Source organism: Cervus canadensis, chromosome 3 (genome assembly GCF_019320065.1).
Source record: "Cervus canadensis isolate Bull #8, Minnesota chromosome 3, ASM1932006v1, whole genome shotgun sequence".
NCBI lineage: Eukaryota > Metazoa > Chordata > Mammalia > Artiodactyla > Cervidae > Cervus > Cervus canadensis.
Window position 1 is genome coordinate 17663705 of NC_057388.1, and position 22064 is coordinate 17685768.

The 22064-nt window shown below is 34.4% G+C and overlaps 1 protein-coding gene and 1 long non-coding RNA gene across 15 annotated transcripts in view; one reads left to right on the forward strand and one right to left on the reverse strand.

Annotated features, from left to right (window-relative positions):
• PHF14 (PHD finger protein 14) overlaps window positions 1-22064 on the forward strand; it is a 203542-nt gene that overhangs the window by 100538 nt on the left and 80940 nt on the right. The window lies entirely within an intron of this gene.
• LOC122438147 lies at window positions 15629-19588 on the reverse strand. Of its 2 annotated transcripts, none has more exons than XR_006268456.1 (3): window positions 19478-19588; window positions 19083-19244; window positions 15629-15735 (listed from the first exon to the last, which is right to left on the reverse strand). It is a non-coding gene; the product is annotated as an uncharacterized LOC122438147 (long non-coding RNA). The 2 variants fall into 2 exon arrangements; XR_006268457.1 differs by having other exon boundaries at window positions 19083-19247; window positions 19478-19561.

A 22064-nucleotide genomic window follows, 5' to 3' on the forward strand; every position in this document is an offset into this window, starting at 1 on the left:
TCTTCCTTTGTGAGCTAATTCTTTTGCTTATTAAAAAAAAATTGGGTTGTATGTTTAGTATTGAGTTTATATGAGTTTTTAATATACTCTTTATTTTGCAAATACATGTTTTTCAAACATACAATCTTTATCTATGGCCTGCTTATTCATTTTTTAATGATATTAGAGAGCAGAAATTACTAATTTTACTAAGTTCAGTTTAGCAACTTTTTACTTTATGATTATTACCTTTGTGTCCTATCTAAGAAGTCTTTGCTTAGGTCCAGGTCACAAAAATTATCTTTGTGTTCTTCTAAAAGCTTTATGATTTATCTTTTATATTGAGATTATGTGGTTCATCTGAAGTTAATTTTTGTTTAACTTCAGGTAGAGTTAAGGAAGGTTTGTTTATTATCCCATGTGGATTTCTAGTTTTCTAGCACCAATTTTCTAATAAATTTCTGGCAAGCATTTCCTTTCTACATTAAGTTGCTATTAATTGACTTTTTAAACGAGGGTCAGTTTCTAGACTTTGTATTCTGTTCCATCAAGCTATGTACATATTTCTAGGCCAGTACTAATGTCTGGATTATTGAGGCCTTATCGTAAGCTCATTTGTTATTTGGGATCCTTTGCATTTTCCTATGAGTGTCAGAAAGAGCTTTCCATATTTATTAAAAGGAAGAAAGCCTGGGTATGATGGCAAAAAAAGCACAGGCCAGCAACAACAACAAAAATATATGTTAGACTTCATTCAAAGTTAGAAATGTCTGTGTCAAAGGAAACTACCAACAGAGTGAAAAGGCAACCAACAAAGTGTGAGAAAATATTTGCAAATCATACATCAAGAGTGTAAAAAGAACAATAAATCATTTACAACAATGAAAAAAACTGATTAAAAATGAGCAAAAGACGTTTTAAACAGACATTTCTCCAAAAAAATTCTACAGTTACTAAGCATATGAAAAGATGCTGTACATTAATCATTAGTGAAATTCAAAGCAAAACCACAATGCTTCAAACCCATTAGAATGACTATTATTAAACAAACAAAAATAGAAAACAACAAGTTTGGAGGAGGATGTGGAGAAAAAGAAATTTCACTTCTAGAGAGTATATACCCCAAAGAATTGAAAGCAGGAGCTTAAAGAGATATTGTACCTTCATATTCATGGCAGCATTATCACTGTATGTGCTTCGTCGCTCAGTCGTGTCTGACTCTATGTGACCCCATGGACTGCAGCCCACCAGGTTCCTCTGTCCATGGGGATTCTCTAGGCAAGAATCCTGGAGTGGGTTGCCATGTCCTCCTCCAGGGGATCTTCCCAACCCAGGTCTCCTTCGTTGCAGGCAGATTCTTTACTGACTGAGCCACCAGGGAAGCCCAAGAATACTGGAGTGGGTAGTCTGTCCCTTCTCTAGGGTATCTTCCCGATCCAGAAATTGATTGAGAGTCTCTTGCATCGCAGGCAGCTTTTCACCAGCTGAGCTACCATGAAAGCCTGGCAGCACTATTGGTAGTAGTCAAATGGTGTAAAGAAGTGTCCATTAATAGATGAATGGATAAGCAAAATATGATACATACATGTTGTTGTTTAGTCACTAAGTCATGTCCCACTTTTTGTGATGCCTTGGACTCTAGCCCACCAGGCTTCTCTGTTGGTGGTGTTTTCCAGGCAAGAATACTGAAGTGGGTTGCCATTTCCTTCTCCAGGAGATCTTCCTGATCCAGGGATTGAAACTACGTCTCCTGCATTGGCTGGTAGATTCTTTACCGCTGAGCCATCAGGGAAGCTCTCAGGATATATTTCAACCATAAAAAGGAAGGAAATTCTGACACATGCCATTAACATGAATGAACACTGAAGACCAATACTGACTGTAATAAGCCAGTCAAAAAAGGACAAATGTTGTATGATTCTACTTAATACGGGATACTTAAGAGTAGTAAAATTCATAGAGACAGAAAGTGGAATCGTGGTTGCCAGGAGCAGGGTGACTGGGGAGTTAGTGTTTGAAATAGGTAATGAGTTTCAGTTGTGTAAAATGAAAAAGTTCTGGAGATAAATGGTGATGATGCTTGCACAACAGTGTGAATATACTTAATGTGTCAGAAATGTACACTTAAAAAACAGTTAAATGGTAAATCTTACATATATTTAACCACAGTGTTTAAAAAGACTCCTACTGGGATTTTGATTAGCTTCGTGTTGAATATGTGGATGAATTTGGGGAGCATTAATATTGGGGAGCATTAACAGAATTGTTTCCTGATGCATGAACTAGGTATATCTTTACATTTGTTCAGATTTTCGGATATCCATTATTTTTTTCATCAATGTTTTTATAGTTTGCATTGTAGAAGTCTTACATGTTTATTATTAAATGTATTCCTAAGTATTTAATGTTTTTGATGCTATTGTATAAGAATTTTTAAATAAGATTTTTTAAAAAACTGTTTATGCAGGTGTTGAGAGCTGCCAGATGTTGAGGTAGTTATTAGGATCAGAAGCCAAGCTAAATGTTATGGTTAAAATCAGAAGGCTTTTGCTGTTTAATGGACCCAGGGACTGGAGTGAAGAAGAAGAGAAAGGGCTAGGAAATAGAAAAATAGAGAGTCAGTGGTGAGAAGTGTTAAGACCTCTCAATAAGGAGATCTTGGCACAAGTAGGTGCACAAGCAGTTTTTCAGTCTAGCTTTTCCATCCTTCACGGATGGAGACCTCTAAAGTTGTATTGACTTTACAATCCTGGGATAAGGCCCTCCTGAGCTATATATTTGGATTTCATTTGCTAGTATTTTGATAAGGGTTTTGTGTCTCTATTCATGTAAATATTATTCTTACAATTTCTTAAGTCTTTATCAGATTTTGTTTATCAGGTTATACTGGCCTTCTAGAAGATGTTAGAAAGTATTCTATTTTTTAAAAGCATTTATTGATTGATTTTTATTTCTTCATTGAATTTTCATTGAATTCCTCAAATGTAACCATCTGGACCAGAGTTTTCTTTCTTTTTTTTTTTTAAATTTAACTTTAATTGGAGAATAATTGCTTTTACAGTATTGTGTTGGTTTCTGCCATACATCAACATGAATTGACGATAGGTGTACGTATGTCCCATGTCCCCTCCTCCTTGAGCCTCCCTCCCACCTTCCATCCCATCTCACCTGCTTCATTGTCACAGAACACTGGGTTTGAGTGCCCTGTGTCATACGGCAAATCCCCACTGACTATCTCTTTTACCATATGTAATATGGTAAGGTACATCTTTCAGTGCTACTCTCTCAATTCATCCCACCCTCTCCTTCCTCAGCCGTGTCCACAAGCCTGTTCTCTAGGTCAGTGTCTCCGTTGCTGAGTTGCAAATGGGTTCATTAGTACTATCTTTCTAGATTTCATATATATATGTTAATATATGATATTTGTTTTTCTGACTTATTTCACTCTTTATAATAGGCTCTAGGTTCATCCTTTTCTTTAGAACTGATGTGTTCCTTTTTATGACTGAGTAATACTCTATTGTATATATGCACTACAGCTTATTTAGCCATTCATCTGTTGATGGATATCTAGTTTGCTTCCATGTCCTAGTTATTGTAAATAGTGCTGCAGTGAACACTGGAGTGTGTGTGTCTTTTCCAGTTATGGTTTCCTCAGGGTATAAGCCCAGTAGTGTGATTGTTGGGTCATATGGTAGTTTATTCCTAGTTTTTTAGGGAATCTCTATACAGTATTCATATCAATTTACATTGATATGGCTGTATCAATTTACATTCCCACCAACAGTACTAGAGGGTTCCGTTTTCTCTACACCCTCTCTAGCATTCATTGTTTGTAGATTTTTTTGATGATGGCCATTCTGATTGGTAAGAGGTGATATACCTCATTGTATTTTGATTTGCATATCTACAATAATGAGCAGTGTTAAGTATCTTTTCATGTGTTTATCGGCCATCTGTATATCTTCCTTGGAGAAATGTCTGTTTAGGTCTTCTGCCCACTTTTTAATTGGGTTGTTTGTTTTTCTGGTATTGAGTTGAATGAGCTGCTTGTGTATTTTGGAGATTAATCCTTTGTCAGTTATTTCATTTGCTATTATTTTATCCCATTCTGGACTAGAATTTTCTTTGTTGGCAGGTTTTTGGTAATTAATTTCATATTAAAAAATCTTTACTTATTTATTATTACTTTTTATTTCTTAACTGCCCCATGCAGCATGTGGGGGTCCTAGTAACCCAACTAGAGATTGAACCCACATCCACTCCATTGGAAGGACAGAGTCTTAACCACTAGACCACCAGGGACGTCCCTTGATTTTTAAAATATTTAGCTAATAGAGCTATTGAAAACTATTTCTTTTGTCTTACTTTAGTTATGGTAAGCTGTGTTTTTCAAGCAATTTATTGATTTTATTTCAGTTGTCAGTTGCTTCTTGAGTATGCTTATCTTTTGGATGGGCACTACAACTGTTTGCTTGAGACTTTCCGGCTTCCTATACTATTTCAACCATATTTTCTTTCTTCTAAGACTAGGTCAGTATTTACTTATTTCATGTATCCTTCCAGACTTATATGATCCCATAATGATGTTTTTCTTACTTTGATTGTCCTTAAGATCCACATAAAATCCCACATCCTGGTATTATCCAATTCCTTAGAAATTATCTATGAATTACTTTTTTTCACTGGATTAAGTGAGGCCTTCCATTTATTCATGATGATTCTCATAGTCTTCTATTCTACAATAAGGCACAGGAAGTTAATCAGAGTAAATTTTTGTTAAATTATTTACTGATGCACTGCTAAGTCTGTATGCGTTTCAGCCGTATACACTGAAATAGTGTCATTCTTTGAGAGCAAAGACTTTTCTTTAGGTCTAAATTGATTTGTTTTTTCATTTTTACTTGTTAAAAACAAACTTTAAAATAGTATATACTTGTAGCAAACAACAAAAAGGGTAGGTAAATATGGGTTTCTGGTTGACTATGATTACTTCACTGAGAATTAGAAGACCTCAGTTAGTCCAAGCTTGTCTCTTACCAGTTCTAGCAAGTTGCTGAATCTCAGAGGGCCTCTGTTTTTCTATTTGAATAGAAAAGATGTCAGGCTATATCATCTCTGAGCTCTAACAGACTACCTCTGATAATCATATGTGATGTTACAAGTTCCCATATCTATACTAAATTACATTCCCTCACAGGCTCTCCTGTAAATACACACTTTCAGAATCTCTTTCTAGATTATCCTGTAACTATGTAGAGTATACATATATTTTGACTAAGTCTCTTACAGGGGAAATCATTCTTGTTGCCTTTTCTCTCATTTAGCTGAAGAGACTGGAAAATAAGCCAGTTCCCTTGGTACAGCAAATATTTTTTCTCTTTAAAAATAACTATATTGAGATTTAATTTTCATACTGTACAAATTCAGCCATTTAAAATGTAGACTGTTACAATTTTTAGTAAATTTATAGAACTATTCAGCTATTAGAGTCCCATTTTAGAGAATTTTCCATTACTTCAAAAAGTGCTCTGCCTATTCCCTGTCAATCCTAGCTCCCACCCTACCCTCAGACAACCACTGCAAATATTCTCTTGTCACTGGTTCTTCATAACCTATTCCTTTCCTGATCCATTTTTTTCATTTTAATATTACTCTTATGGGCTTCCGCAGTGGTCCAGTGGTTAAGACTCTGCACTCCAAATGCAGGTGTCATGGGTTTGATCCCTGGTTGGGGGAAGATTTCATATGCCATGTATCCCATATCCCATGCTCACCCTCACCCTCAGAAAACCACTGCAAATATTCTCTTGTCACTTTTTCCTCATAGCCTATTCCTTTCCTAATCCATTTTTTATCTTAATATTATTTTTACACATGTTTGATTAAATAAAATTAGTTTTTGTTGTTTTTTCAAAACAATTTTTTTAACATGTTAAAGGCAACAAAGATTCTTTGCTGGACTAAACTTTAATCAGGTTACTGAACTTTCTCCGAAGTTCATCTGTATGTTTCCTTGTAATGTCCAGTGTTAGCAGGAAGCCTGCTCAGTCAGTTTAAGCAGAACATCTCGCCCTTGAAGTCTGATCACCTGAGGTATCTGATCAGGTTCCTCTGTCTCCACCATTCTGATCACCCAGGCATATCTTAAGAAAAAATTCTTTCAGGTCAGTTTAGCCAGAACCCCCTTAGCACTGATATTTCCGCTTATTAATTTTCTATCCATTCATCCCCACCATGCACTTTTTCTATGAATTCCTTCTTGGCCATACTGTATTCAGAGTTTGGCCAAGTCTTTCTGCCCCAGTATAAAATCCCAATGCAGTGGTTCCTAAATCTATCATGATGGTCCTAAATAAAGCCTGCCATACCAGCTTGAACACCTGTCATTGAATGTTTCTTTAAGAAAATAATTTAATGAAATAGATACTTCTAATTAAAGTGAATATTGTATGTGAAAAACTTATCCCATTTTATTCCTTCTTCAGCATGATATTTACATTGGATATTTTTAAAGCAAACCTGCTAAATTTATGTGAAAAACCTAAATGTTATTAAATTTCAGAGTCTTTCTACATTTTGGGAAACAGTTCTATATAATGAACAATTAAAAATGGGTATTTATAGCCAGCCACCTGGATTTAAAACCTGTTTCTGTTATTTGGGAATTCTGCCTTTATGTTCTCTGTGGTTTGGTTTCTTTATCTGTAAAATAACCATAGTCTATAGTACCTAACCCAGAGGTTGTTGGAGGATTAGTTGAGATAAAAGAAGTAGATGGCTTGGCACGGTAATTAGGGAATTATAAATACCCTATATCTGCAAACAACTGTAATAAACCATTTATATAATGCTATATGGACCAGATACCATATATATATATGTACATATTGAATCATTCAGTCTCACAGTTACCCTATAAGGTGCGCAGTCGTATTGCTTCCATTGAATTGATGGGGCAACTAAGGCATAAATGACTTCCCAAAAGAAAGTAGTGAAACTGATCCTCAGATTCAAACAGTCTGTGCTCTTAGCTCATATGGACTCAACATAGATTTACATTTCAGCTCCCTGGTAGAATAAAACTTGCCTTTGATAAATGTATTTGTTTCAGGCTAAATGATGACATCCCTTTTGGGATCATATCTGCTGTTTTGAATTTTTTCTTTTTAATTAAATTTGATGTTCTTTGAGACTATAGTGCTGTAATCTTTATTGTTCCAACTATTTGATTTTCTTTGATATTAAAAGGACTTATTAAAATAACTTTTTGTTTTTAACTTTAGATGTGATTATTCTTCATTTGTATTTTATATTAAGTGAGAGGCATAGGATTCAATAAATGTGACCTTTGTAGATGTTTATCTCTGGGACTTTTGTTTTTAAGGAAATATACTCTATCCTTTTTTCAGGGGCAGGTTACATCTTTTACAAATAATTTTCAGGTTGAAGGGTATATGAATATATTTACATTGTATTTATGTTATATGTATACACATTAAAATGGCATATGTGTACATACTTAAATCATATACATAATGTTGCATATACTAATTGAAGTTGCTGTTTGTGAAAATGTGTGATGCATCTTATCTTTACCTTTTTGGTCACTCGTCATTTTAATTGTGGTCATCTGTTTACTAAATGCTTTTGTAGTCCCTCTGTGTTATCTTGAAGAACACAACAGCATCACTCTAACAATAGACTGAAGAAATCTTGAGTTTATAGGCATAATGATGTGAAATTTTAGAGAGGTGAGTATTTGTATTAACCACCAGTTGTGAAAAAAAGAGATCACAAGTGCAGTATATTTGCATTTGGTAGATTAAATTTGAAAAACAGATTTACCTCTGTTGTAGTCAGCCTCTTAATTACTTGTGATCTGAGGGTTTTGTTTTTGAGAAGAGAGATTATTTAAATGAGTAGAACAATACAAGTTAGTAGACAAAGAATTGCGGTCCTTTGAAATTCAGTGAGCAAATAAGAACACTGTCATTTCAGAATCTTCATAAAATAAATGTCAGTTTGTTCCCCACTTGGGAAGTTTTTGCATCATTTAGTTGATTCTTTAGCATACATAAAACTGAGACTTAAATCTCAGAAATACATAACCTCAGAATTCTTTAACCTTAGGGTGATCTTGTTTAGGTTTTAAAATGTACATGTGTGAATGTGTGTGTATTAATTATAACATTGTTGTATTTAAACAAATGTTTTCATATTTCTATCTCTATTTTTTGAATAAGGATAAAAGTAAGTTATCAAACTTCATTTTTCCCTCATTTTACCCTATTCACTTATTATTTAGATATGGTATATGTCATTATTACAGCTCTAATTTTCCATATAATGCTGTTAACATATATGAAAAAGTTGTTAATTAGGAAAACCAGGAATATAATTTTCTTGCTTATTAAGGACAGTCTGTCTTTGGCAGTGATAGTGCATTGAATGTTTATCTTAGTAGGCTCAAAAAATGAACCTCACTTGAAAACTTAATTAGATAACTAACCAGGTTAAATGAGGGTGGAGGGTATAGGACTAAACCTGAGTTTGAAGACTGTGTCACCTTGAGGATGCAGACTTTTCTGGAAACTATCTCATTCATAAATTAAGCAACGTATTAGATATATTTAAAGATCCCTTTTAATTTTCATATTCTGTGATTTCATTATATCTCACACTAAAGGAGAAGAGAAGGAAATTCAGAAATGAAAAATACCCAGCAGTCTGGGATTTTGAAAAATTGACAGCACAAACCTCCTACCAACAGTGCTGTTTTTTATTGTATTAATCCATATTATTTTTCTAATTTTGTTGTCAATTATACATTTTATAGGTCATAGCTTACCAGAAACATATGAGTTAATTTTAAGGCAGCCACTTTTCATTTTTTACTAACTGAGATGTAGGTTTGAGAGAAATAGTTTATAGTAGAAACTGTTTTCTTTCAATCTGAAAAGTTTTTTATTTTCTTAATTCTATAAAATAAAATATTACAGATTGAGCTTTTAAAATATACTTTAAATATATTAATATAAGTAATCTATTCAAATATTTGATTAAAATGTTATCTGGGTATTTATAGCATATCTCATTTACTGTATCTTTACAGTTTTTAATTGATTTACATGTATGATATATGGTTTCTTTTGATTTTAATTTCCAAGAATTTTCCTTTTAATTGTTTATTTTAACCCTGTTTGTGAAACAGTTTCAGTTACATTTATGCTAAACTGAAATGAGTTAAGATTATCAATTTCTGAATTAACTCTTTCTATAACAATGCAGTTATTAGGATTTAAAATTAAATCTAGTACACCTATGTACAGCAGGCTCCCATTTAAATGGAGTTTTCTCTAATTCCGGTGTTAGTTTCTAAACTGACCTCATGTATTATTAAGAAAATAATGCAATCAAGAATTAGGTTGATAATGTGAAATGAGTTTGTAGCTGACTTTTACCACTGCACATAAACAGCGCAGTTACCCTGAGTCGCAGTATCACTTTCAGTCAGATAACCACTAAAATCACTGCACTGTGGTTTCTGAAAATGCCATAATCCTTCAAATGCCACATTAAACCGAGAGAGAAAACCGTCAGTAGTGCCTGCACGGTTATGTAGAAGGATGAGCCGTGAACCAAGTGAAAAGATGTTCTGGAAGAACAGTAACCTTTCCCTTGATGTGTGCATTTCCCATTACATTTTTGACACAAAATGTTGCAGAATGATTTAATGGTGGCATTTTGTTTTGCTGACTCCTTTTTTTCATTAAAAAGAAACCAAACTTTAGGATAGGAATGTAGGGGAAGAGTGACCAAGCACTGAATTCTATTATAGGAATCTGTTTTCAAAATAAATAAGTTAAATTTTTTTAATAACATGACTATTACCCCTTTACATTTTATGTTAACTGTGATACACAAATCATTTAGTTCTATTATATCTTTAAAGCAGTGTTTTTATTCTTTCAAGTTAATTTTTTTCTCCATTGTCCTCCCCACTCCTTTTTTCTTCCTGGTAACTCTTGATCAGAAATGACATGTCAGTAAATCAGGACAGCTTTGTTTAGTAATTACATAGACCTCACCTATTACGTGTAACCAGAAAGTAGCCTACTTTTTATTGTCACTTTAGATGTGCATTATTAGAGCTGATTTTATAGACTCACTGGTCTAAAGATCAATACCTGTTAACTTTGAGAGGGCACATTTCTGTTGGGAATGAAGTCATAAAGTTGTCCCACATAAAACTTTTTTGCACCTATGGAAACATGCTGAGAAAAAGAAAGTAACTTACTAAAATATATTTTGTAACACTTGTACAGCATTGGACTCTGTTTTAGAGTTGGTATGGAGTGCCTGGATATGGGCCCCCATCACAGAATAATTTAAAAAACAAAACCAAAAACCTTGGAAATGTATTTTGCACATACATATTTCTTAGTATCTCACTTTGAAAAAAGATACATCAGATAGTATTTGACTAAACATTACTTTGGTCCCCCTGAATCCCTGGGATTATAGGAATATTCATAAAAGGCGCAATTTCAACTAAAGAAATGGAAATTTAACTTGAAATTTCTTGCTCAATCTGCCCATTTTCCCAGCTGGCTTTAGTAGGAGACCATCACTCTTTATGAACTCTATCGTCGATTATATTTAGTTGCCTGATGGATTTTAATTCTGCTACTCTTTCTTGCAGATGTCTCAGAATGGGAGGGTTTACATTGAGTTGAACAGTTCTTTATCCTTAAATGATTATATAGATCAAAAGAACTAATTAGAATAATATGCAGTGTGGATATAAATCCCTATGTTTTCAGCTAAAAATGATTTGGCCCTTTGTTAGAGATATAATTAAAGTATGCCTTACTCAGCAAGTTTCTTTTGCTTTCCTTTTCTTTTTCACTTCCTTCCTTTTTTTCTTTTTTCCCTTCCTCTTACCCTCCTTTGCTTTCCCATCTTCCCTCCTCTTCCTTCCCTTTCTCCCTCCCAACTCTCCATCATTATGACCGGAAAGCCACAGAAATTTGTTATGTAGAAATAATCAGTTTTCTGAAAATTCTCAGATAATGGGAACTGTTAGTATTCAGTTCAGTTCAGTCGCTCAGTCATGTCTGACTCTTTGCCACCCCGTGAATCGCAGCATGCCAGGCCTCCCTGTCCATCACCAACTCCCGGAGTTTATTCAAACCCATGTCCATCAAGTCGGTGATGCCATCCAACCATCTCATCCTCTGTCGTCCCCTTCTCTTCCTGCCCCCAATCCCTCCCAGCATCAGGGCTTTTTCCAGTGAGTCAACTCTTCGCATGAGGTGGCCAAAGTATTGGAGTTTCAGCTTCAACATCAGTCCTTCCAATGAACACCCAGGACTGATCTCCTTTAGGATGGACTGGTTGGATCTCCTTGCAGTCCAGGGAACTCTCAAGAGTCTTCTCCAACACCATAGTTCATCAATATTTCAGCACTCAGCTTTCTTTATAGTCCAACTCTCATATCCATACATGACCACTGGAAAAACCATCGCCTTGACTAGACAGACCTTTGTTAGCAAAGCAATGTCTCTGCTTTTTAATATGCTGTCTAGGTTGATTATCACTTTCTTTCCAAGGAGTAAACATCTTTTAATTTCATGGGGCAGTCACCATCTGCAGTGATTTTGGAGCCCAAAAATTAAAGTCTGACACTGCTTCCAATGTTTCCCCATCTATTTCCCATGAAGTGATGGGACCAGATGCCATGATCTTAGTTTTCTGAATGTTAAGCTTTAAGCCAGCTTTTTCACTCTCCTCTTTCACTTTCATCAAGAGGCTTTTTAGTTCCTCTTCACTCTCTGCCATAAGGGTGGTGTCATCTGCATATCTGAGGTTATTGATATTTCTCCCGGCAGTCTTGATTCCAGCCTGTGCTTGTTCCAGCCCAGCGTTTCTCATGATGTACTCTGCATATAAGTTAAATAAGCAGGGTGACAATATACAGCCTTGACGTACTCCTTTTCCTATTGGGAACCAGTCTGTTGTTCCATGTCCAGTTCTAACTGTCGCTTCTTGACCTGCATACAGGTTTCTCAAGAGGCAGGTCAGGTGGTCTGGTATTCCCATCTCCTTTCAGAGTTTTCCACAGTTTATTGTGATCCACACAGTCGAAGGCTTTGGCATAGTCAATAAAGCAGAAATAGATGTTTTTCTGGAACTCTCTTGCTTTTTCGATGATCCAGCAGATATTGACAATTTGATCTCTGGTTCCTCTGCCTTTTCTAAAACCAGCTTGAATATCTGGTTCATGTATTGCTGAAGCCTGGCTTGGAGAATTTTGAGCATTACTTTACTAGCCTGTGAGATGAGTGGAATTGTGCAGTAGTTTGAGCATTCTTTGGGATTGCCTTTCTTAGGGATTAGAATGAAAACTGACCTTTTCCAGTCCTGTGGCCACTGTTGAGTTTTCCAAATTTGCTGGCATATTGAGTGCAGCACTTTCACAGCATCATCTTTCACTGAGTGCAGCACTTTCACAGCATCATCTTTCACGATTTGAAATAGCACAACTGGAATTCCATCACCTCCACTAGCTTTGTTCGTAGTGATGCTTTCTAAGGCCCACTTGACTTCACATTCCAGGATGTCTGGCTCTAGGTGAGTGATCACACCACTGTGATTATCTGGGTCATGAAGATCTTTTTTGTACAGTTCTTCTGTGTTTGCTATAACCAGTGCATTCTCTTGACAAAACTCTTAGACTTTGCCCTGCTTGATTCCATACTCCAAGGCCAAATTTGCCTGTTACTCCAGGTGTTTCTTGACTTCCTACTTTTGCATTTCAGTCCCCTATAATGAAAAGGACATCTGTTTTGGGTGTTAGTTCTAAAGGTCTTGTAGGTCTTCTTAGAACCTTTCAACTTCAGCTTCTTCAGCGTTACTGGTTGGGGCATAGGTTTGGATTACCGTGATATTGAATGGTTTGCTTTGGAAACGAACAGAGATCATTCTGTCACTTTTGAGATTGCATCCAAGTCTGCATTTCAGACTCTTTTATTGACCTTGATGGCTACTCCCTTTCTTCTACGTGATTCCTGCCCACAGTAGTAGATATAGTATAGGATTACCCAATAAGATCATTGTAGAAGAAGAAACAATGGTAGCCGGCAGAGCCAATGGATCTGTGAATGAATGGGTAGGTTTCAGCAAGTAGGGAGGAGTAGAGCAAGGCTTCCCAGAAGCGAGAGATGCTTTGTGCGCGTTCTCAGGAAGATGGGAAGTCCTTTTGTGGCAGCCTTCCGTGCAGAATTATTTGACCTGAAATACTTCAATTTATGATTGTTTGGGGGATTGTAACATTATGTAAGTAATATATAAGAAGATACTTTATGACATGCTATTTTGCATAATTTATTGTAATCTTTTCTAACATAGTTAAAAATAATTATGAAATTTAAACATGTTCATGAAGAAACTGTATACATACATTATACGTACATACACATACAATTCTGGAAAAAACAAAAGCCATCAGTATAATAAATGTTTGGCATATACAGATAGCCTTTTATTTTGGAGATACCGGCATACTGGATTAGAGCATATTTGTTAATTTAACAGATTGTTTTTTAAGTATTAATGCAATATATGTTGTTTTTAATTGCTTAATAAGGGTACAAAGAAATGTTATTTTCACCCTGCTTCCTCAAAACCCTTTCCATTTGAGGTAACAGACATAGTCAATTAGTGTATAATCAGCCATACTTCTTTCTTCTAAGTGCAGAGGAAATATTCAGGGCATATTGGCTGGCTTCCTCCCTCTCTCCCTTTTATAGCTATTGTAGACTTTACTCTGAAACTTCCCTTGTTTTTTTTTAAACTTGAAAACACATAATGGACTTTTTCAGTAAATATAGAACTAAACCAGTCTTTTAAATAGCAATAAAATAATACAATAAACCATAATTTATTAGTACTTATCTATAAATGGAAATTCATTTTTTGTTTGATTTCTATCCCAAATTGAGTTTTCTAGAACAAACCACATTCATATTATACATTTTAATATATATGATTGTATCGTTTCCCAACATACATAATTGTGTGAGGATGTTATTGCATAAGTTTTTGACAATTTGGTTGATAGAAATTGACATTTTGATTTCATTTTGTGACTGTGTGATTGACTATTGATTCATATATTGATTAGCCATCTGTATTTTCTGATCTATGTGTTGTCTTTCCATATCTTGTGCCACCTTATTGAGATGTTTTCTCTTTTTTTAAAAATGAATTTATCACATATTTTTGATATAGGTTACTGGCCTTTTCATTCAGGTATTTTGTGTGTATGTGTGTGTGTATTTTGCTTGCTAATGATACTTTTGGCAAAATTGAACTTTCAAGTTTTATATGTTATGAAATTTATGTCTGAAGAAACTAATATGTGTTATTATGATATGACCAACTAATATCTCATACATTACCTAGTCAGGCAGTGCATATTATTTGTCTTTGCCCTTTGGATGATCTATGTGCAGTTTTGCTTGAAATATTTTTAAAGACCTGCAGAGATACTATGTCATTTAAAAAATAGTTTTATTTTATATTTTTGTATTGGCATAAAATGTTAGTTTGCTTTACTAGTATATGTCAAATTCTTTTGATTTAAAAACAATGTTTTCAGAGATTATTTTGTAACTTTTTAAATATTGAGAATGCATATTTTCAAGCAAGTTGAAGCTTCTTTTCAATTTTGTAACTTTTTATGTAATGTTTTGGACCTTATTAATAGTGTTTGGTGATTGGACCTCGAGGAAATTGAATTTGTGTTTGGTGGTTGATTACAAAGACAAAAATATTGTTTTAATTGAAGAAGTCACTGATAAATTCTGAATTGCTAAATTCAAAGGCATTTAAATTTTCTAAGTACTCTTCCTTTTTGGTCTTGTTCCAGCATTTAATAACATTGGTAACCAACATTCCTTCTTAAAGCTTTTGTTTTTCCTATTTCAGTGTTTTACTCTAGTTCCTGTCAGGGGCAGAACAGTGGTTAAAATGCTTGTGTTTGGGAACAGAATTATTTGGGTTCAAATTCTCAGCCAACAGATATTAATTTTGGCTTTGAGTAAGTTATATAATCTCTGTGCCTTCAGTTCAGTTCAGTCACTCAGTCATGTCCAACTCCTTGCGACCCCATGGACTGTAGCACACCAGTCTTCCCTGTCCTCCACCATTTCCCAGAGCTTGCTCAAACTCATGTCCGTTGAGTCAGTGATGCCATCCAACCATCTCGTCCTCTGTCATCCCCTTCTCCTCCTGCCTTCAACTTTCCCAGCATCAGAGTCTTTTCTAGTGAGTCAGCTTTTTGTAGCAGGTGGCCAAAGTTTTGGAGCTTTAGCACTAGTCCTTCCAATGAATATTCAGGACTGATTTCCTTTAGGATGGACTGGTTGGATCTCCTTGCTGTCCAAGGAACTCTCAAGAGTCTTTTCCAAGACCACAGTTCAAAAGCATCAATTCTTTGGCACTCAGCTTTCTTTATAGTCCCAACTCTCACATCCACATGGAAAAATCATAGCTTTGACTCGACAGACCTTTGTTGGCAAAGTAATGTCTCTGCTTTTTAATATGCTGTCTTGGTTGGTCATAGCTTTTCTTCCAAGGAGCAGGAGTCTTTTAATTTCATGGCTGCAGTCACCATCTGCAGTGATCTCTGTGCCTTAGTTTCTTCATTTATGAACTGAGAATAGTAATTGTTTCTATCTCATAGAATTGCTGTGAGGATTAAATGAATAGAAACAGAGGTTATATGCCTTCATCAACTCCCTCTTAGTCTGTTATAGTAACCAGCACCTTCAGTAGTTTGAATGTCTCCAGTCTCCATCTAGTTGTCTAAAGAATTTGTTCATGTTGTACTTAAATTTGTCCAGAAGCTTCTTGTTTGTTACAAGGTAAATCCAGAGTCTAAAACACGGTCTAAGGTCTTCCACAGCTGACCTCAGTGTTTTTAATCTTCATTTCAGTTATTCACAGTTTGATATAACCTAGTTTTCCTTCCTAAAACTTTCATTTAATTTCATGCCATCTTGATTCAGCTTTAACTTATGTTATGTTAGTCACTCAGTCATGTCCAGCTCTTTGTGACCTCATGGATTGTAGCCTGCCAGGCTCCTCTGTTCATGGGATTCTCCAGGCAAGAATACTGGAGTGGGTTGCCATTTCCTTCTCCAGGGGATCTTCCCAACCCAGGGATTGAACCCAGGTCTTCCACACTGCAGGCAGATTCTTTACCGTCTGAGCCACCAGGGAAGCCCCAACTTTAACTTGCTTTTATCTAAAATGATCTCTTGTTTTTCTCTGGAATGGGGACTTCTCAATCATTTATATTTAGTCTGTATGTCTTGGTCAATTCATGATTCTTAGTGTATAAGTACCATATCTTTAAAAAAATATTTTTTTATTTTTAATTGGAAGATAATTCCTTTACAATGTTGTGTTGGTTTTATTTTATTATTGGTGTAGGGCTAGACAAAGAAACCAACAGAAAGGAATAAAAATCCAAGAAAAAAGCTTATGCACATTAAAACCCTCAGTAATTGTATCTTTTTAAAATTTATTTAATTTTAACTGGAAGATAATTGTTTTACATTATTGTGTTTGTTTCTACCATACATCAACATGAATAGGCCATAAGTGTACATGTATCCACCCCGCCTGAACCTCCTTCCCATCTCCCAGTACCATATATTGATATTTAAGTTAGCTTTAATTTTTCCAGTCCCAGGTTCCCTACATAGCTGAAGAGAATAAAGAATCTATAGATATTAATTAAATTCATTTGTATTTAATATTTTAAGAGTAATATCAGGTATTACTGGGAACTTGGCTTAGTTAATGTTATTTTTATATACAAAATGTTGAAATCTTATTTAGATTGGGATGGTAGTTTTTGTCATACTTTAATGTAACTTATAGTAATTCAGTTCATTTTTTTCTTCATGGCTCTATTGTTCTATGAGTTAAGATACATTTTAAATTCTTAGACGAGTTTTATTACCCTTCACATTCCTCTAGTATTTCTAAGGATAATTCCTACTTCATTGAAACCTGAATTTTCTTTAATCTGAAAATATGTGTGCTAACCATTGGTTTTTGTTAATTTTAACTGGTTGGGCAGTACAGAGTCAGTTAAGTTAAATCTGACGAGATCATAATACAATTTTAGTCAGAGTAGAGGATATAAAACTGTACTGTATTTTGTAATTTGTAACAATCTGGATTTCCTTTCCATTTTAATGTGAAAGAAAATTATTAATAGGTTGAGAATTTCTAATTTGGATTCCTGGGGTAATTCCATGGCAATGAAAGACACTGGTTCTTTCTTTACCTTTTTTTTTTGTTTGTTTCGTTTGCTTTGTCTTTTGTTATAGGTACTTTGTTATAGTACCATAGTTTTTTGTTTTGCTCCAGTGATCGGCGTCCAAGCTGTCTTTCCCCATGCACTTAATCCTTTCAGTGGCTCTTGCTGACTTGGATAATGCCTATGAGCTACCTCTCTGACCCTTATTACTCTCACTTGGTAATTAATCTCCAGATTATTTCATTCCTGTTAATATCTTCATTTGTATGTGTGTGCCTATGTGACGTGCATAGTTAGATTTGTAAGACTAACTCTAGCACTCTTTTCTGTGTTGGGTAAGCATTTTAAATATGTAATTAAAAAAGCAACTATCAATAATTTAGGAAAATTATGATGATTTCTGAAAGTTGAATGAAGACAAAAACAAAAGTAAAAAAATAAAATATACATCTTTAACAAAGTCATTCAGGATAATTACTGTTTGTAGAGCATAATTCTTTAAGTTTTAACTTCTGGTAGAATACTGCTTGTTTCCTTCAGAATAACATTTAACTTTGTAAAATTATCATTATTAACTTTAGAAAGAAATTTGTATTGGTTACACACACATGCAGACGTATACACACAAGAGTCTATTTTCTAACTTGACTGTCCTACAAATTGTCAAGTGACTCAAACACTGACAATTAGTGAGAATAAAAATATTTGTTATTTTCAGGCATTTAAAAGTATGTAATTTATAAATATTGTATATTTTATATGTCATTATACTTTTTTGTTTTGAAGTGAGGAAAAATGTAATTTTGTACTATTTTAGTTGTGCTAGTTTTATATGTGCTCTTAGTTTTACCATGAAGATCTTTCTCTTTGGATTTTATCACAAGAAAATATTCAAAGAAAAGTATTTAAAGAATATTTATAGCCATATTAGTAGTAGTAAAATTATCCATACTCAAAACACACAAATCCCAGAATAAAAGCAGAGTAAACATTGTATGGGAGGGGAATGTTAAGTCTAGCAAATCAGTAGAACAAAAAATATATGTCTTTTATAGATTACAAGATAATTACATGGGAATGAAGAAAACTATTTTAGAATATAAGTATATGCTCCTCAGTTGTTACATAATAGATACCTAGAGATTGGAAGGGAGCAAGAAATAAACATGCTATTTTTTTTTTTTAGTATGGTAGGATTGTGAGTAAAACATTAAAAAAATTTACAAAATTTTAAGTTACTTACACTTTAAAATACAGTCCAATGCTCGGGCCTGGTGCCCTGGGAAGACCCAGAGGAATTGGATGGAGAGGGAAGTAGGAGGGGGGATCGGGATAGGGAATACTTGTAAATCCATGGCTGATTCACGTCAATGTATGACAAAAACCACTACAATATTGTAAAGTAATTAGCCTCCAACTAATAAAAATAAATGAAAAAAAAATATAGTCCTAATTGACTACACACACAAAAAGGCTAATTAAATATAAAAAAAAATGACTATGATTAGTTGGCCTAAGCCAATAAAAATCTTGCACAAACTTTTACTGAGAAACTGCTAATTCTTGGGAAAACATATTTAAGTGAAATATAATAAACATAAAAATTCTTCCTCAAAGAAGACACTAAAAGTGGCTCAAGTAAGTTTTTGTGCACATTTTAACTTTAGTTAAGGAACAAAATTATAAACAGAGTGAAAGCATATGTCTACTGAGGTATAAATAATTCACTAATTGCTATGTATGTATATATTTTTTAACATACCTGATTATTATAAATTAGTTCCTCAGTGTTATCTGGCAGTCCTTCCATATTTTCTTAGTCAGCTTGAACTTTCATTTCTGAGAGCACCTGTTTCCATTCTTCTCATGCTCCTTATCTCATCACCTTTTCTCTTCTTTCATATTTATCAAATGACCTTGTCTCCTGCTTTACATAGAAAACAGAAACCATCAGACAGAAATCCCTAAACTTTCTGACATGGAAGCTATAACTTACTTATATCCATAGGCTTGTGTCTTCCACCACCCTTTCCTCTCTTTTCATAACAGTAGAGTAGAAGAGGTGTTCCCTTTTCCTTCTGAAACTATCGTGTCTACCAGTGCCCCCTGGATCCCATTCGTCATGACTCTGATTATTTCTTGCTCTTCTATAATTACTTTCAATTTCTCAGTTGATTGCTTTCCTCTAGCTTTCAAATCATGCCATTCTCTTAGATATTCTCCTGTCTCTCTGGATTGTTGCTGCTGTTGTTCAATTGCTGAGTCATGTCCGACTCTTTGCAGCCCCATGGACTGCAGCACACCAGGCCTCCCTGTCACTCACCATCTCCTGCAGTTTGCCCAAGTTCATGTCTGTCTCTCTGGGTATTCCTTTTGTGGACATCTCTACCTTTGCACTTGTTGCCCTTCCTAAACCTCTGTCCAAGTTTCTTTTCTTTCATTCTACACGGTCCTTGGTGATGTCATCTTTGATGTCTTCTTTTTTTTAATTCAGAATACTCCCAAATTTTTAATTCTAGCCAGACTCTCCACTTAGTTTCTGAATGGTATAGCCAAATGCCAGCAAAACATTTTTCTGATATACTCTTTTAAAAAACTCCTCTGTACTTCTTCAAATTTTATTCCACATATTCTCTTCCTGATAAATTCCTATTTACCTTGTAACACTTGCTTTAATCTTGTTAGTGTTTTCTCTTGTTAATCCTTTCCTTAGCCTGCTCTCTCCTACTAATCAAGCAAAGATAGTCTGTCTACCTCATATGTTTTATTGACAATTTATGCAGGCCTGTATGCTAATAATGCTTGTTACTTTGTATTAAATCTCTCCTGTATAGAGTCTTACACTTCAGTTCACTTGACCTTCCATTAGACTGTGAATTTAATGGAAGATTTATACTTTTATCTCAAGTGCCAGAATAAAACTTGGCATACTGTAATCTTTCTGTGATTGTTTGGGTGGATAGTTTTTAAGAGATCACTTGGTTAGTATGAGTTAGGCTTAAACCCAGACTTCGCGACTTCAGTGTTCATTATCACACTGTTTCTACAGGTTCTGTTATTAACTTCTTATAATAATCCTACTCTTTATAAAGATACTATTATAGTGCACAGTTGTGTCTTTACATGCCCTACAAACAATATTATTAGTTTTAATAAAATGTTTATACTTTTTAACACTTTTATTCTACTGTCTGGACTGTTGATCATTTTAGGTTCATTTTAATTTGAAGAATATAACTCCATCTGGATTAACTGCACAAGTCTTTTCATTGTTTAAGTACTTACTGGAAATACTAAATCTTTTGCAGTGTTGTGTCATTGTACGTCGTTGATTTTCCGTATTTTCCTTTTGTGACAGTAGCTACTTTATTCTGTGACATTTTATTGATGTAGTCTGGTCGCTTGAATGTAAATGGTACAAAGAGTTTAATTCTTCATACATTTCTTGCGCTTTAATCTTCACAGTCACATCTTTTTAAATTCTGCACCCATTATAGAAGAAGTATTATATCCCATATATAAAATTGCTCACTTTGAAAACTTAGATCTTCTTGTTCTGATGTCTGTTTGGCCATCTTAAAAATCCCTGAAAACAATTTTTGGTAACTATGTGTGATTTATTAATATCAGATAGACATGTTATAAATGGGCAAACTTTTAAGTCTCATTAAACCTCTTTTTTTTTTTAACTGGTAAGTAAGAATAACTTACTCTCTATATAAATAAATATAAGCACATATGTGCATAAAATATGCATAGCATTGCTTCCTTTACACCTCATTGCTTACCCTGTAGTACTCTTAGAATTAAAGTTTGGGAAATTCCCTGGCAGTCCAGTGATTAGGACTTGGTGCTTTCCTGCCTTTGGCCCAGGTTTAATCCCTGGTCAGGAAACTAAAATCCTACAAGCCATGCAGCTTGGCCAAAAAAAAAAGATTAGTTTGATTTGGAATTAGACTGTTTTCTTCTTGATTTTTTATTTTTATCAATTACAATTTTGATATACATTAACTTTATTTGTTGGTTGAACTAGAGTTAGAAACTAGAACACAATAAGTGTCCAAAAGATTCATTTACTGTTAAATTGGATTTTTTTTCCTTTAAAACCCTGCATATTAAAGAGACAAAGAAAAATTTCTTGTGGTCTTTGTTCCCTTGCATGTATTATTATTATCTGAAAATTAAACTGTCAATTCCAGAGTTTATTACCTGTTTCTAAAACAATGGAATTTCCCAGCAAGAATACTGGAATGGTTTGCCGTTTCCTTCTCCAGGGTCTCTTGCCAGTTCAGGGATCAAACCTGCATCTCCTGCTTGTCAGGGGGATTCTTTACCTAAGACTGAACCACTGGGTTCAGTAACTCCTTTCATTTGCCCAAATTGCTTGTTTTGATACTTAATTTATGTTAGGCAAGGGCATGTTGTTATTTAATCAAAGTTTGTTTTATTATAGTGTTATTTTAATTCTTTGGTGAAAGTGAAAAATTAAAAAATTAAAAAAAAATTAAGTGAATAACTCAGTTTTCTCAGCTTTTCTCTCAGATATATTATATCAGTTATATAATTCCTTATGACTTTCCTTTGACCCTTATCTGAATACTCCATGGTTTCTTTAAAAGTTGCAATTCAGAACTCCACAAACATTTTTTACGAGGTACTTAATGTTTGTCTGTATTCCTAAAATACTTTGGCAAGTTTGAGAAAAGTGAAGGTAATTATTACCTTCTAACTATACTATTTAAAA